This window comes from Macaca mulatta, chromosome 12 (assembly GCF_049350105.2).
Source record: "Macaca mulatta isolate MMU2019108-1 chromosome 12, T2T-MMU8v2.0, whole genome shotgun sequence".
NCBI lineage: Eukaryota > Metazoa > Chordata > Mammalia > Primates > Cercopithecidae > Macaca > Macaca mulatta.
In genome coordinates, this window is record NC_133417.1 from 54,819,908 (window position 1) to 54,837,214 (window position 17,307).

At 37.4% G+C, this 17,307-nt stretch overlaps 1 protein-coding gene and 1 pseudogene across 2 annotated transcripts in view; both read left to right on the plus strand.

The window, feature by feature from the left end:
* Window positions 1-17,307, plus strand: part of LOC144333309 (uncharacterized) — a 263,646-nt gene that overhangs the window by 226,010 nt on the left and 20,329 nt on the right. The window lies entirely within an intron of this gene.
* On the plus strand, window positions 7,304-8,445 carry LOC693898 (L-lactate dehydrogenase A chain pseudogene; annotated as a pseudogene).

Sequence of the window (17,307 nt, forward strand, 5' to 3'; positions counted from 1 at the left end):
CACACGGGCCAAACAGAAGGAAGAGGAAGAGAATTTCCAGAATAATGATGAAAGAAAATCTGAGGAAAATAATGTTTTAGCAAGTCCAAATTGGAACAAGGGAGAATATTCTAGTAGGTATTGAAAGCTTATCTGTTAACTAGCTTGATTTAGCCATTCCACACTGTATACATATTTCAAAACATCATGTTGTACACTATGAATATATATAATTTTTTATTTGTCAATTTAAATAATTATTTTTTTAAAAAGAAAGCTTACCTAATTTGTGCGACTCTCATAGTTAAGGTATACTTTTAAAGTTCTGTTTGAAAATTTGTGAATGAACTAGTGTTACTTTAAAGCAAAATGAAATTAAAAAAAAAAAAAAAAGATGCAATTACTAACTCTAAGACAAATAAAATGTTGGCCAGGTGGGGTGGCTCATGCCTGTAATCTCAGCACCTTGGGAGGCTGTGGTGGGCAAATCACTTGAGGTCAGGAGGTCAAGACCAGCCTGGCCAACGTGGTGAAACCCCATCTCTACCAAAAATACAAAAAAATTAGCTGGGTGTGATGGCACATGCTTGCAATCCCAACTACTTGGGAGGCTGAGGCAGAAGAATCACTTGAATCCAGGAGGTAGAGGTGATAGTGAGCCAATATCAAGCCACTGCACTCCAGCCTGGGTGACAGAGCAAGACCGTCTCAAAAAAAAAAAAAAAAGTTTATAACAAAGGAAATACATACATAGTATGTTGTCTGTATGAGCTATAAAATATTTATAGAAATGACCGGGCGTGGTGGCTCACACCTGTAATCCCAGAACTCTAGGAGGCCGAGGTGGGTGGATCACGAGGTCAGGAGTTCAAGACCAGCCTGGCCAAGATGGTGAAACCTTGTCACTACTAAAAATACAAAAATTAGCGGGCATGGTGGTGGGTGCCTATAATCCCAGCTACCTGGGAGGCTGAGGCAGAGAGTTGCTTGAACCTGGGAGGTGGAGGTTGCAGTGGGCCGAGATCGTGCCACTGCACTCCAGCCTTGGCAACAGAGCAAGACTCCATCTCAAGAAAAAAAGTATTTATAGAACTGATTATAAATTAAATACTAATTTGATAAAATGATGATATAACTAGATTGAAAAAATGTTGAGAAGGTCAGAGAGAGGGAGAGATAAAAGTGAAAGTTTGCGTAACAGAATCAAATCCTCCTCTTGCGTTATTGAAAGGCCTTAGACAATATTAAAAAAAACTGAAAAATCAAGATATAGGTACATATTTTGTTTGTAAAGAAGAGACATAACGTGGTTTGGATATGTGTCCCCTCCAAATCTCATGATGAGATGTGATCCCCAATGTTAAAGGTGGGGTCTAGTGGGTGATACTGGATCATGGGAGTATATACCTCATCAGTGGCTTAGTGCCATCCCCTCGGTGATGAGTGAGTTCTTGCTCAGTTAGTTCATGCAAGATCTGTTCATTTAGAAGAGCTTGGGACCGTTCCCTTCTCTCTTTCACTCCCTATCTCAGCATGTGTTACATCTGCTCCCCCTTCACCCTCCTCCATGATTAGAAGCTTCCTGAGGCCCTCACCAGGAGCAGATACCAGCACTATGTTTCCTGTACAGCCTGCAGAACCATGTGCCAAAATAAACCTCTTTTCTTTATAAATTACCCAGTCTCAGATATTCCTTTATAGCAATGCAAATGGACTAACACAAAGTGAATGCCAGAAAAAAACAACTCCAACAAAGAAAATGATGGGTTGTACTAATCAGGACTTGGGATAAGAGAGGGGTGGAGCAGAAGTCAACTTTTTTCTTTTGTTACCTGTAAAGGTATTTGACATTTATTATTTTATATACATTAAAATAATGTATATAATATATAACATACAATATATAATATACATGAACAAATAGACGGAAGTATTACATGTTCTTTTTTTATAGAAAAGGAGAAAAGAAACCAATTAAGCCATATAAACCCAGTAAAATAAAGCATCAGAGTAGCTCCAAGTGTGGACACATGGACATTTTATAGCTATCTGGAACAATTCATAGTATAATTTGCAAGCTTATTAGAAACATGAGGTGAGCCATAGACAAGGCAGGTTTCTTCTTTGTGTTCACAGCCCTAAAGCTTTTGAGGGGAGCTCTGACAGGCTTATATGACAGATCCCTGTTGGGAGCAGAGAGGCACCACAAGGCTATTGTGGTAATAGCCATAGACACTTATGATCCAGAGGTTGATGCATTGCCGCCGCCTCCTCCTCCTCCTCCTCATTTTGTTGTTGTTGTTTTTGTTTTTTGAGACAGGGTCTGGCTCTCTCCATCACACCCGACCTATTGCATCCTTCTTGGACACTGTTTTAAGAGCCTGGAAAATATACCACTACCAAAATAAGAATGACATTGTGACAATTTGCAGACTGACATTGTGACACTTTGCAGACCAGGGCAATTCTTTTGACTTCCACCATCTGAAGCGATCATCAAACATCATAGAAAGACCTAGTTTGGGGCTGATCATGGCGACTCAAGCCTGTAATCCCAGAACTTTGAGAAGCTGAGGCAGGAGGATTTCTTGAGGCCAGGAATTCATGACCAGCCTGGGCAACAACAAAGTGAGACCTTGTCTCTAAAAAGAAAATGTAAAAATCAGCCAAGTGTCATGATGTGCTCCTGTAGTGTCAGCTACTTGGGAGGCTGTGGGAGGGTCTTTTGAGCCTACAGAGAGCTATGATTGCACCACTGCACTCCAGCCTGGGAGACAGAACAATATCTCATCTCTAAAACAAACAAACAAAAAATAAAACTGGTTTTATTTGGAAAAGCTTTGAAGGCAAATAAAAATCAGAAGGAAAAGAAGAGGGAAAAAAAAATCCTGTATTTTGTTATGACATAGGCCCTGTTTAAGACACTTACACATATACTATGTCACACATATATTTTGAGTCAATAGGAATTAAATATAGTTACTTACATACAGCAAAGAAAAGTCATAGATTTCCAGGAGCTATCATAGCTTTTATAGGCATGTGCCTAGCCCAATAGGATTCAATTTTTTATAGGTTTAGTAGGACATCACTAACAATGCAGAGGTAAGCTACACTAAAAAATTATGGGTCCAGATCAAGGATGATAATGGTTTCACTCTACTTTGCCTGCATCATACCACATTTGGAGTGCTGTGGGATTTGGATGTCATATGCGGACACAAGCTGATTGAGAAACAATGACTGAGGAGAACCAAACCAGACTGTATAAGGAATAGGTGAAAGGACCAAGGCTTTTGGCCTGGAGGAAGAGAGGGCTTACTACCGCACGTTATGGCTATCTTGCCGTATTTTAAGTACTCTTAATGTAGGAAAAGGAATGTATTCCTTCTAGATTGTTTCTGAGATTGGAACTGGTACATGGATAGAAGTTATAGGAGGCATTCAACAGAAGTATTTTCTAATAAGTAGTGAATGATAGAATATCATGTCTCACAAATTACTGATCCTTCATTGGAAGTGTTCAAGGAACAACCAGATTATCCTCAATTAAGCACTTTAAGAGAGGATTCTTGCATTGGAATTGAAGTTGGACCAGTTTGGATTTAAAGTCTGATAAAGGTCTAATACTCTTAAGTTTTTAGATACATCAATCTTGAAATTCGGTCTCCAAATACTGATTATACAATAAATAAACATTGGCAGCTTTCTATGTGTCAGGAAACAAGAGAGACATTGTTCCTGCCTAGTGAAGCATTACATCCAGCAGAGGGAATAAGAATTAGGCAGATGATTGGATAAATAATTGTAATTGTAGTAAGCATGATGCAGAAATAAAGATTATATGGCAACATATTACACAGGCTCTAATATAGGTTGGAGGGTAAGGGAAGGCTTCTTTAAGAAAGTGATGTTTAAGTGTAGACCCAAAGGCTGAGTTAGCTACTAGGAAACAACTTTTGATTCAGTGTCAAGGTATAGAAAAGTGTCTTTTATTAGAAAATGGCACATATTGAAAAAGAATTCTGCCTTAGCATTCAACCAGTCTTGAAATGTCCTTGAACACCTCCCATACTTATTAACTATTGGCATGCTATTAGTATTGGCTGAACGTTGATTTTCTTCTTTATGAGAAGTTTTCCTTTGCTTACAACCCAGTCAATTTGCTTTGAATTTATACTTTGGGTCCTTTTAGTTTGAGTGAGTGATTTGTGTTGTTATTGTTGGCTCTGACTGATACCAGGACTCACTATTCTATACTTGTAGGCACCCAAAAGTGTCAGATTCTGAATTATAGTCACAGAGGTAAGTGAAGTTGCTTTTTTGCCCTTGACTTTAGAGCTCAAAAGACTGTTTAAATGCCACTTGAAAAACAAAGAAGTGAGTGAAGAATGGCTCTAGGAGTAAATGAACTCATCCTTCTCCCGAGCATATTTCAAAAACCTACAGAGAGAAATCTTTTATCTAAATTAAACATGGACCCTCATGAAACCTCAAAGAGATCTGATGATATAAAAGGAGTATACAGGGCTTATGAAGTGCCGGTGGATAATTACAATCTGAGATTTATTGGTGACCACTCTTGTGTCAGTGAAAGGTTGGCTGACCAGATAAAACCAGGCATTGGCTAGAGGGAGGACTCTTGAACCACTCAATCTTTTGAAATTTCTAAGGAGTTTTCCAAGGGGAAAATCAGCATTCACATGCTATGTAGGAAGATCTTTACATACAGCAAATGGATTCAGCTGGGTTAGGTTGCTTCACTCGACAACGTCCAATTCAGTATATGAGAAATGTCATCATGCTTTAGGTCTTAGGGATATCCATCGTGCCTACTAAGAGCGAAATGAGCATTTCTGTGTCTACAGGGTATGTTATTGAATCCATCATGTTAGTTATCTTCAGATTAATTAAGGAATACAACATTGGCATTTAACATGGATCAAATCAAAGACCATGTAATCAGTGTCACCTAAAACATGATTATGAGGACAGTCTTGAATGAAGTTGTAGTTTTCATAGTGTGAGTCATGGTAAAACACTAAGATGGTGGCTTTTGTTTAACACTTGTTAATAGTGAGGCTACTAAGATGCTATGAGCATGTAGTAATCACTTGGGTCTTTTCCTTATCATAATTGCTCTATCTTCTAGTTGATACTAGATCTGTAGACCAAGTAGATTGTGACTATGGCAGGTAAATGGATGAGTTTGGGGGGAAAATTATGAGCATACTTTTTAGGAATAGTTAGGTAATCAAGACTAAAATTTTCAGGATGGGAACTTCTGTTGGTCAACATGCCTGTACACTGAAATGTGTCTTTGGGCTTTCAGAAGCATGGTATAATTTCTTCCTCAAAGATCTGCTTGCTATGTTACATGGGTACAGAGCCATGGGAGTGAAGATGACAACCATAAGAAAGAGACAAAAGAATCTGGCAGCAAAATCAACCCCAGCAAAACAAAGTGGAAATTAGAGAAATTAATAAATGGAATGAAATTATATTACTCAAGTTCTTCAGTTTCTATATAGGCTTTTATATTCCATGAAAAGTTTTAACTTTTTATGGTACTCTTATCCAAGAGGCTCTGGCTGGAAGTGTGCCCTGATAGGTCTAATGTTAATCATTTGAATTCTTCTGCATAACTTTCAGGTTTGGTTACTCACTGATTGACTCTTGAAACTTAAATGAATAGTTGAAAGAATAAGGCAAATTGTATTTTTTTCTTTCTTTTTTCTTTTTTTACTAGACATTCTTTTCATTATGGTACTATGTGCTATGATGTCCTTGGGCAAGGAAACATTGCCTTGCTATTTCACCAGAGTAAAATAATTATTGATTAGGCATTATTGATTTCTCAATTTCTGCAAGGAATTTGAGCCTCATTCTTGAGGAAAGAGGTGACAGAAAAAAATAATAATATTATATAAATGAGGTTTCTGAGTCAAAGATTAGGTTCATGCAAGGATCCCTATTTTAATTTTTTATTAAGTGTCCAAATTAATGTCAATATAACAGAATTCAAAGGCAAAGATAAAAGTCCACAGGCTCAATTCTAGCTACAGCACATGTCAGTAGTGCAGTGTCTGCTATGTGGAAAGACTGAGAAAGTGTCTTAATCAAAATTTCTACAAATCTTTGATATCTGCTTATTTATTTTCTGCAGAACAGGAGCCTCTTCATGTTTGATGTCCCAGAAGCAAGGGCCTGTTTCTGTTGAGTTTGATTATAGAAGAGAGGTCTCCTCCCAGGGAGCTCAGCTGGATGTATCCTGCTTGCTGCCTTAGTTTCTTTTGTGGAAGGAGATAAAGGAGGAAGAAGACTACATTATAGAATTGGTAGTTGTTTGTAGTGCTGGCAGAGTCTCAAATGATATTTGTTCTGTTACAGTCACTTCTAACCAAAGGATTCATTTTTGCAGCAGATGAAAGATGGACAGCATGCAAATGCTTGGATTAGACACATTCCAATGCTTTGAAATTCCATGCATTGGTGTCTGTTATATGTGTTATTTTTCGATATATTTTGCTGCTATTACATGGGTGCTTACTTAGAACAATTAGTAAGAAAAACCAACAGGATTTGTTTGTAGTCCTTACCAAATATTTGAATAGGAGTCAGGTGACTGTTACAGTGGGAACAAAAAGTGCAGAAGTTTAGGATTTGGCCTTGTTTCAAAAACTGTTAAGTTTTAATGACTCTGATAATGTGTTCAGTCTCTTAAAGGTTATGGGGCTGGCATTTTCCACTTTTTTATGGAAAGAGAATTAGATTAATTGTTAGGGTATGTCACTGGGGATCTTTTGCTTAAGGGCTACTTTTGAGTTTATTCCTGGAAAGGAATGAAATTGGCAGAAACAAGGTCAGTTTTCTGTTATGTCTGATGACTGTTTCCAGGAAAGTTTGGTTAGCCAAACCACATGGATTCTTGGTCTCTATTGTAAATTGCCAAAAGGGACATCCACCCACGGAAATTATTACACTTTCCTTTTAAATATTGGCATCTGTAAGCTCCTCATGGTAAGAGGAGTAAAATTTTGAGAAGTCTGAAAAGATATAACTCCTGAGATCCAGCAAATGAAAAACACTGTCTTTCATAAGTGGAAGGTCTATCCACATTGGATATGCTAGAAGGTTGGAAAATCATTCTCAAAACGAGAGAGACTTTGTGCAGGTGACTCAGCCCTCATAATGGTCTCTGCTGAAGCTGGACTTGATATTTTATAATATATACTAATTTAAAATGATACTCTTAACAAATCAGCCATTTATATAGTCACTTAACACCTGAGACATTACAATTAAAATAAGAACGGCATTAACGGTGCTGCAGCCGCTGCCGCCGATTCTGGATCTCATTGCCGCGTGTCGCCGATGACCGCCTGACGTGCATTCCCGATTCCTTTTTGTTCCAAGTCCAATATGGCAACTCTCAAGGATCAGCTGATTCATAATCTTCTAAAGGAAGAACAGACCCCCCAGAATAAGATTACAGTTGTTGGGGTTGGTGCTATTGGCATGGCCTGTGCCATCAGTGTCTTAACGAAGGACTTGGCAGATGAACTTGCTCTTGTTGATGTCATCGAAGACAAATTGAAGGGAGAGATGATGGATCTCCAACATGGCATCCTTTTCCTTAGAACACCAAAGATTGTCTCTGGCAAAGACTATAGTGTAACTGCAAACTCCAAGCTGGTCATTATCACGGCTGGGGCACGTCAACAAGAGGGAGAAAGCCGTCTTAATTTGGTCCAGCGTAACGTGAACATCTTTAAATTCATTGTTCCTAATGTTATAAAATATAGCCAAAACTGCAAGTTGCTTATTGTTTCAAATCCAGTGGATATCTTGACCTACGTGGCTTGGAAGATAAGTGGTTTTCCCAAAAACCGTGTTATTGCAAGTGGTTGCAATCTGGATTCAGCCAGATTCCGTTACCTGATGGGGAAAAGGCTGGGAGTTCACCCATTAAGCTGTCATGGGTGGGTCCTTGGGGAACATGGAGATTCCAGTGTGCCTGTATGGAGTGGAATGAATGTTGCTGGTGTCTCCCTGAAGACTTTGCACCCAGATTTAGGGACTGATAAAGGAACAGTGGAAAGAGGTTCACAAGCAGGTAGTTGAGAGTGCTTATGAGGTGATCAAACTCAAAGGCTGCACATCCTGGGCCACTGGACTCTCTGTAGCAGATTTGGCAGAGAGTATAATGAAGAATCTTAGGCGGGTGCACCCAGTTTCCACCATGATTAAGGGTCTCTATGGAATAAAGGGTGATGTCTTCCTTAGTGTTCTTTGCATTTTGGGACAGAATGGAATCTCAGACCTTGTGAAGGTGACTCTGACTCCTGAGGAAGAGGCCCGTTTGAAGAAGAGTGCAGATATACTTTGGGGGATCCAAAAAGAGCTGCAATTTTAAAGTCTTCTGATGTCATACCATTTCACTGTCTAGCTACAACAGGATTCTAGTTGGAGGTTGTGCATGTTGTCCTTTTTATCTGATCTGTGATTAAAGCAGTAATATTTTAAGATGGACCAGGAAAAACATTAACTCCTGAAGTTAGAAATAGGAATGGTTTGTAAAATCCACAGCTATATCCTGATGCTAGATGGTGTTAATCTTGTGCCTAAACTGGTTAGTGTGAAATAGTTTTGATGCACCACTGCCGATTCTGTACATGCTGCATTTGCCCCTTGAGCCAGGTGGATGTTTACTGTGTGTTATATAATTTCCTGGCTCCTTCACTGAACATGCCTAGTCCAACATTTTTTCCCAGTCAGTCACATCCTGGGATCCAGTGTATAAATCCAATATCGTATGTCTTGTGCATAATTGTTCCAAAGGATCTTATTTTGTGAACTGTATATATCAGTAGTGTACATTACCATATAACATAAAAAGATCCACATATAAACAATGCAACCAACTATCCAAGTGTTATCCCAACTAAAACCCCCAATAAACCTTGAACAGTGAAAAAAAATGGCATTAACTAATTCATGTATTTATTTCATGCAACAAATATTTATTGAGCACCTTGCAAGGGGCAGAAACAGTGAGAAAATTGACCAAGATAAACATATTTCTACTTTCATGAAACTTTCACTTTAATGAAGTAATACGTTATGGGAAAATGTGTTTTTTTAATGTTATACTTTATATTTCAAAAGGAAAGTATTTGGATAACTTCAGCAGATCATGCAATCATGATATTTTTGTATTGCTTGGGATATACTCTTGTTGATTCCTGCATGTTCTTCATTTTTGCAAATTTGTGATAACATAAAGCCTTTCTGAGACAGGTGGCAGACTTTGCCTAACGTTAGTCTTGAATGCAATAATGTTAACTTACTTACAAAAGATTTAACTTAAGGTTGCTACTCACTTGCAGTACTAATTGGATTTCTTTCCTGACCCAGTGAAATTTAGAATTTACTAGATACTCATGATTATACAAAAGTATATCAGCCTGTTCTTTAAATATTATATTATCCCTTTTGTGGAGATACAATCAGGCATTTTGTATCTACTCATTGTGGATATTCTTACTAATCTAAAACTTATTAGTCAAATAGTTGACACAATTCATTTGTTTAGGTCTCAAAAGAAAGGCTAAGTTTTGATAGTTTGCAGAGCATTTTAGCATTATTGGTCATTAATTTCCAGATGTTATTACTCTTGAAAACACATGTGACCATGGCTATTAGCATATAATTATTGTACTTCTAGTTTATTTTTATGATGCTGTTTAAAAAACACACAGGTTACATCTATGAGTTCAAAGTGAGATAACAACTATAACAATTATATGGTGCCCACAACTAGAGTAAGCCAGATATTCTCTGTTATACTACATAAATGAGTCTTCGATTACTTGTTACCTCTGATGCTACTAATTACTAAAATGAAATATCGAAAGTTGTGAATATTTAATCTTTAAGACAAATTAGAAGAATTCAAGGCTATCCATATAATATCACTAATTGCTATACATTATGCATTATGATGTATTTCTTGAAGAGGCAGAAATGAAATTGTTTATAAACCTGGGAATGCCTATGGGAGTGCATGTGTATGTGACTTGCATTTGTCCTATGTATATGGTGGATACTCATATGATAGCCTTTAGTCCAGGCAGACATTGGCCTGGCCCAAATCTTAGCCTAGTGCTAAATGATCTGCTTCTCTGACTGTCCTACAGCCTCTACCTCCACCAACATATTTTCATCTCATATTGTTCTGACAAATGTATTTCAATTATTTTCATTAAATATTCAGATTCAGAGTTAAAAATTTAATTATTTAAATTAAATTTAAGAGTTTAAAAATTTATTTTTATTAACTAGTCAGATTCAGAGTTAAAAATGCCCCTTACAAACAAAACCCATTTAATTTGCAAATTTCAAACGTTGTATATGTCTGTTTTTCAGTCACCTTATTTACCTCTTGACTTAAATATATATCAATTTTTTTTGGTAGAATGGTCCTTGCCTTTATTGTAAGCTGCTGCAAATCCCTTTGGGGAAGAGGTTATTTATTTGTAGCAGCAGTCAGAGTCTAGTCAGGAAAACACACAGTACTCTAGGTATTTCAAAGAGAGGGCCTTTTTCCAGGCAATTAGTAACACAGGTGAAAAAAGAACTAGAAAGCCAAACAAAGAACAGAGGAAACCCAAGAATTTGCAGCAGCAGGAAGTAGCTACCATGCCTAGGTCTGAAGGGTGAAAATGCACGGAGGGGATGGTTTACCAGAATCCAGGTGCCAAAGCCATCTGGCAAACCTGTCTAGTAGAATCTGAAGCAATGCAGGTTGCCAGAATTTCTTCTTGGGAATGGAGAGAGGAAAATATCCTGATTTCTCCCGTCTTCCCACTATCCCCTTCCCTAACTCCCTAATCCATTTCCAGTACCTCCTTTTGACAAAGTCTGGCAAGAAACTAGCACACACAGAGTCTTGCTGGGGTCGACTGTGACGTGACACAGAACAGAGCAGAGGAAGACTAAGCAATGGTTCTGTAAGCAAACAGGACAAAGACAAAGATATGGGTCAAGCAATCAAGACAAATAATCTTTTATTCATATTCATGGTATCCCCCAGAGAAAATAAACTGATAATTGCTAATAAAAAAACAAGCACTGTATTCCTTGATTAGCTTGATTCCTTTGATTAGATTACAACAATCTTGTAGTCTCAAATTATTAACAGGTAAACAATAGGTTTTATTCACCTACTTTCTAATACAGCATCTCTTAGCTGAACATAAAACTCAGAGAATGTATTTCTGTGGAAACTGTGTTCATTTTTTTTTTCTTCTGAAGATGTTAGAAGAAAAGTTACAGAGGTATTTGTTTAAGCAGTCTAAATATAATTCTACTTAGAATCCAACTGATCTTCAGAGATGGTCATTCTAGCACTACAAACATATGTTATATCCACTAATATAAGTTTGTAATTTGATGATTCTTAGATCTTTACTTCTAGATAGGACTCAATTAGATAGACCTAAAGGAGTTAGAAAGTATTCTGAAAAATAAAGAAATATATATGAAACAAGTCTGGATTTGTTACCTTCTTAATATAATGTAACCTGACTAGAGATTTCCAGAATGAAAAACATAAAATTAGAATGACTTTCAGTACTTATTTTTAGGAAAAATATACCTCTTATTAGTTTAATAAGAAAAGATTTATCCTATAAAATATGATATACTGAGTTTTTATGAAGTTTGAATGATTAAAATTAAGCCTTGGTTGGATTTCATCAAATTCAGTGTGGAGCTTTGGAAACACATTGAACAGTTCTTTCCTTAGATAATTACCTTGCTTAGAAGTGCTTCCTGTCCAGACAGAATTCCCGATTTTTTTCACTTATTAAGAGAAGTCGGTGCCTTCATGCCTTTATAAATGGAGTAAAGCATGAATACATTTTCTAGGAAGAGTGATCTTGTTTATTGAAATCAAACTATTTTAACTAGAATTATAGTAAGAAAAATTCCAACCACAGTGATATTTAAAATGGTTTTATTCTCTCTCTTTCTTAGCTTTTTTCCATCTCTTTTTGTAAGTCATATACACTCGAACAAACTAATAATAATAGTAAGATCTAGTTTCGAGGCAGTGGACTGCAACATTGAAGTCTGTAGACTTCTTTGCAAAGAAAAATATTTCTTGGCGTTAAAAGTTTTTCTATCCAATACAAAATTCTGAGTGAGATACATCAATAGAGTGTATAGGAGTTCCTCCACTCTGGTCAGCTTGTTCTACGGAGTGAGACTGATACTGCTGCTTATCTCACAGTTTTGTTATGATAGTTAACATTTATTAAACTCAGACTAATGTTTGACACATAGTAAATAATAAAGAAATGCTTACAGAATAAATAAATACATTCATAAATAAGTTGATCTCTGTTCAAGTCATGCCATATTAATTACAATCCACATGCTAGAGTGTATGATATTCTCTCTGCCTGGTTCCCCACCTCTCTTTCTATTATTTAAATCCTATTATTCTTCAAGGACTGTGCAGATCCCACCTGTCTAAGCCTTTCAGGACAGACAGCTCTGGACTCTGCTAACCATGTTTCTCCTTCAGTCATTTGCACTTCTGCACCAATATCCTGTTTGCTTTATTTAGCCTTTACCATTGGTTGTTAACCAGGCAAGGACATTAGAATTCCTTGGGTTGCTTTTCTACAATGTATATCCCTAGGTCAAACCCCTACGATTTTTAGAGTCAGTGAGTCCTGCCTGGCACCAAAACATGCACATTTTGATAGGGTTCTTCAGCGAAGCCAATATAAGCCACTAGTCAAGATACACTGATCAAAATTATCTTTTGTTGCCAGTATGTAGATTTTCTTTATCAACACAAATATAAATATCTTGAAGACATAGACCATGCTTTGTTTTTCTTATGTAAACATAGCCACTACTGAATAACAGTCCTCTTTCATGTTTCATTGTAAGATCTCTGAGAGTGGCACCCAGATTATGCCTTGCCAATGGGTTGGGGAGTGTATTAGTTCTCAAGCTGCTAATAAAAACATACCTGAGACTGGGCAATTTATAAAGAAAGAGAGGGTTAATGGACTCATGTGGCTGAGGAGGCCTCATAATCATGGCAGAAGGTGAAAGGCACATCTTACATGGTGGCAGGCAAGAGAGAATGTGAGCCAAGCAAAAGGGGAAACCCCTTATAAAACCATCAGATCTCGATGACTACCACAAGAACAGTATGGGGAAAGCCACCCCCATGATTCAGTTATCTCCAAAATGAGTCTCTCCCACAACACGTGGGAGTTATGGGATCTACAATTCAAGATGAGATTTGGTTGGGGACACTGCCACACCATATCAGAGAGGGACAAAGAGAGCCACAGGTAGATCATTCAACTGTTGCCACAATTATACTATGTCCTGAATAACCACAAATCTTCAGTGATATACCAAAAAGGCACTCTCATTCATGTTTCTGGAATCAGCAGGAATAACCTAGGCACCTGTGCTGATCCTGGCTGGGCTTTCTCACACGTTTGTGGGGTCAGCTGACTGCTGGCTGGGCCCACCTAAATGTTGCTGTTCAACAGCTCACTCGTGTATCTGTGAGCTGACACTGTTCCATGTGACTTTGGTCTTCCTCCTGAGACCAGAAGGCTAGTCAATGCAAATTTTGTCTTGGCAATAATGGAGGACAAGAGGGCAAATGCAGATGTGTAATCTCATTTCAAGCCTTTATTTGTATTGCATTGGCCAAAGCAAGTCATGTGGTAAAAGCCCACTCATGCAAGGTGAGTACTGCACATTACATGACAAAAGCTGTAAATATGAGGAGGTGGGAAGAGTTGATGTCATTTTCTCCGCATGAAGCTCTTGTTAATGTCTCTCTTCTGCACAGCACCCACTCTGGTGCCTTCCTGAAGCTTATTTCTTATTGCTTATAATTCTGATGTAATGTCTTTAAAAAACAACCTTATCACCCTGAGTAAGCAAGTAAGGAATCTTGCTCAGAGAAAAATGTTGCAAATAAACCATCACATTAATGCTATTTCATTTGCCATTAAATAGAAAAATACCACCCTGTATTCCACAGACTTGACATCACCAGAATAATATGTCACATTTCATTAGACTAGAACATCAAATGCAGAAAACAAAATATTTGCTGTTCAGTAGGATTATCTGCTACTTGAACAAGGTTTGAGGAATTGTCAAGATGATGTGTTTGAATCCAGGACATTAAAACAAGAACGATGACTGAAAAATATGTTAAAAACCCCACACATTTGCTTTGAAAGGATACAGCATCTTGTTATCACTTGTGATTTGACCGTTGGTTCCATCTTTATTACCTGTGTCGTTGCTTAGTGAACTGTTGTAAAGCAACCTGTGAAGTATGCTATAAAAATTCAATTTACTAATACCAGAGAATCACCATGGGGAAGAATGGGAGTTTTTGCTAAGTTCCCTGGGATCTAACAAGGCCATGCCATGTTTTTGTCTGAGGGACTTTGTCTCTTAACGGATCAAAAACTTACAATATAGTATGGCATACCCAACCATATCTATAGACAAACGGTAAATAGCCAACATAATAGATAAATAACTATAGCCATTTTTCTGAATTAATATGCTCATTTTCTATATTTGATTCTTTACTTGCTCTCAGGTAGGTACTTCATTGGCTCCTGGTGGGAGATTGATCAGATACATGAATATTAAATAAACTATTGGAAATTGCTTTACAACCCTGCTTTGTCCTTATTCCTCTGTGGAATTTTAGGCAAATCACTTAGCTGATTGATATTCTTATCTAAAAGAAACAATACAATTTGGATATATAGTTAGCAAGGGCCCTTGCCTATGTAGCTGAACAACAGATAATGGACCTGAAGTAAACTCTAAGTCTGTCAACCTACACGCCTTTGTTCAGAATCACAATGTATGCGTAGGTTTAGATGTTATGAAAGCTGTGCTGTTTTATTTTATTTCTCTTTCTAAAAGGCAGAATATTAACTTGTAAAATAAAGAAAACAAAAGGCAGCATAGAGAAGCAGACTATGTGGTTTGGCTGTGTCCCCACCTAAATCTCATCTTGAATTGTAGTTTCCAAAATCCCCACGTGTCCTGGGAGGGACCAGGTGGAGATAACTGAATCATGGGAGCAGTTTTCCCCATCCTGTTCTTGTGATAGTGAGTTCGTTTTCACAAGATCTGATGGTTTTATAAGCGTCTTCCCCTTTTGCTGAGTACTCATTCTTCTCTCCCCTGCCACTTTGTGAAGAAGGATGCGTTTGCTTCCCCTTCTGCCATGACTGTACATTTCCTGAGGCCTGCGGAACTGTGAGTCAATGAAACCTCTTTCCTGTATAAATTACCCAGTCTAACGATGTCCTTATAGCAGCGTGAGAATGGACTAATATACTAGGGTGTGGGCTTATGCAACGTACCTAGTCCAGTTCAATCTCATTACCTTGCACTGATGATGAGATTCTCCGTCACAACTACAGAAATAACTAAAGCAGGTGGTGATTTTTATATAACTGAAAAGTTTCTTCTCAGACTATAATTGCTAGAGGAGAAAAAAACAGAGAAGCATGAGAATTTTACATGTGTAATTACAAAGGAACATGAGAACAAGTCCATGTTCCTAGTAAGTGAGAAACCATAGTTCTCCACAGCATTAAGAACTCTCTCCCTCTTGCACAAATGCACATATATATGTCCACTTCGTTTTCAGGCAATAGCCCAGCAGGATCAAGCTGGGCACAAAGTTGGGCCCTCAGGAGAGTGGGTTAAAGGCCTAGTTTCCCTTTCTTAAATGGAAAATGCTGTGGAACTAACATTGTAATTTATCTTGCAATCAGAAAGGAGAAATAATAGCTTTGGGATTCAATTCTTTTATGAACTCTTTGGTAAACTATGCAGGTAGTGTGAATTGCAGTAAGGAAAATGTAGCCAGCACTTGGATGAGCTACACTGGACTTAGGACACTATATAATTAAGATATGTTAGCAGAATGTTTCTACAGGAGGATGAGGGGAGCAATGGCTGGCCCTGACTTGGGACCAGCTCACATTCACCTTGGGAAAGGGAAGGTTATAATGGAAACAAAGCTAGTGGTGGAGAATAAATTATTTCAGAATGTTTGTTATCAAGAGAGTTTGAATCTTTGTGCCTTGTATGTGGATAAATAGGCAATGAGTAGAAGAGCACAGTGCTATGAATGTTTGATAGCCAAATGATAGCTTGATGTCAAAGCTACTGATAAGTATATGCCATTTTAACTTCATTTGATTGCAGCAGTAGGACAAGCTAAAACTGAAACACAATAATTTTCAGGATTTAAAAGTTTAAAAATTCAAGCTGCATGGTATTGTCTTAGAAGGGAGCAATGAGGACAAAGTCATTCTTGTAATGGCAAAAAAAAGATGAGTCATGGAAAAATGGTTAAAGCTTAGATTCATAATTTGATGCTCAGCTGTGACAAAGATCACCAATACATTCTACAAGAAAAGAGAATAGCATATTTTTAGGAGGCATCCTGTACATGAGGAAAAGTGTTCCATTTAATTTTGGGTTCCTGTTTCTATAAAAATAAATATTATGAATCAATATAGGATTGATGGTGCTGTTGAGAACATTTGGTTATGTGACTCATGCTTTAGAACAGCACTTTCCTATCAGGCAACTAGCCAGAGATCCTCCTACTGCTGGAAAATGTGTTTAATCAGAAGACAGGCTTTAATTAGATAGGATCATGCAGCTTGCTAACTCTTCATCTTTAATTTTCCAGGAGCCATTTCCTCATCATAAGGATGCAGTAGCCATAATTATTCCAATAATCCAAAAGAGAAGACTTTAAAGTACAATAGTTAGCCAGCAAAAAGAGAAGGCTAATTTCCAGTTATGAGAGCATTTTCTCAAGGCAAATATTCCTTTTGTTCTGGATAGATGTATTTTTGCCTATTTCTACCTTTGTTGGGCTCCATTTTCTTGCCCTTCAATAGCTAAGTTCTCTGCTAACTGTTCTGAATTGAATAACTTTCTCTACTCCAGAAACCTTTCCAGTTATTTTTTTAGCTCTAGCCAAATTGTCTACACTGCCTAAATAAGTAAAATGATGGCACATGAAATAAAAATGCCCAACAAAAAAATTTGGGGAAATCTTTCATGATATGTGGAATTTTAATAGATGTAAAGTAAAAAAAATCATTGTCAAATATTTGGGCAATCATGAGCTAAATGAACAGAAATTTTTACTGTAGGATTTATCAGTGTGTTTGCTCTACTGATATATGTAGGCATATTTATGAAGCAGGTTCACTGTGC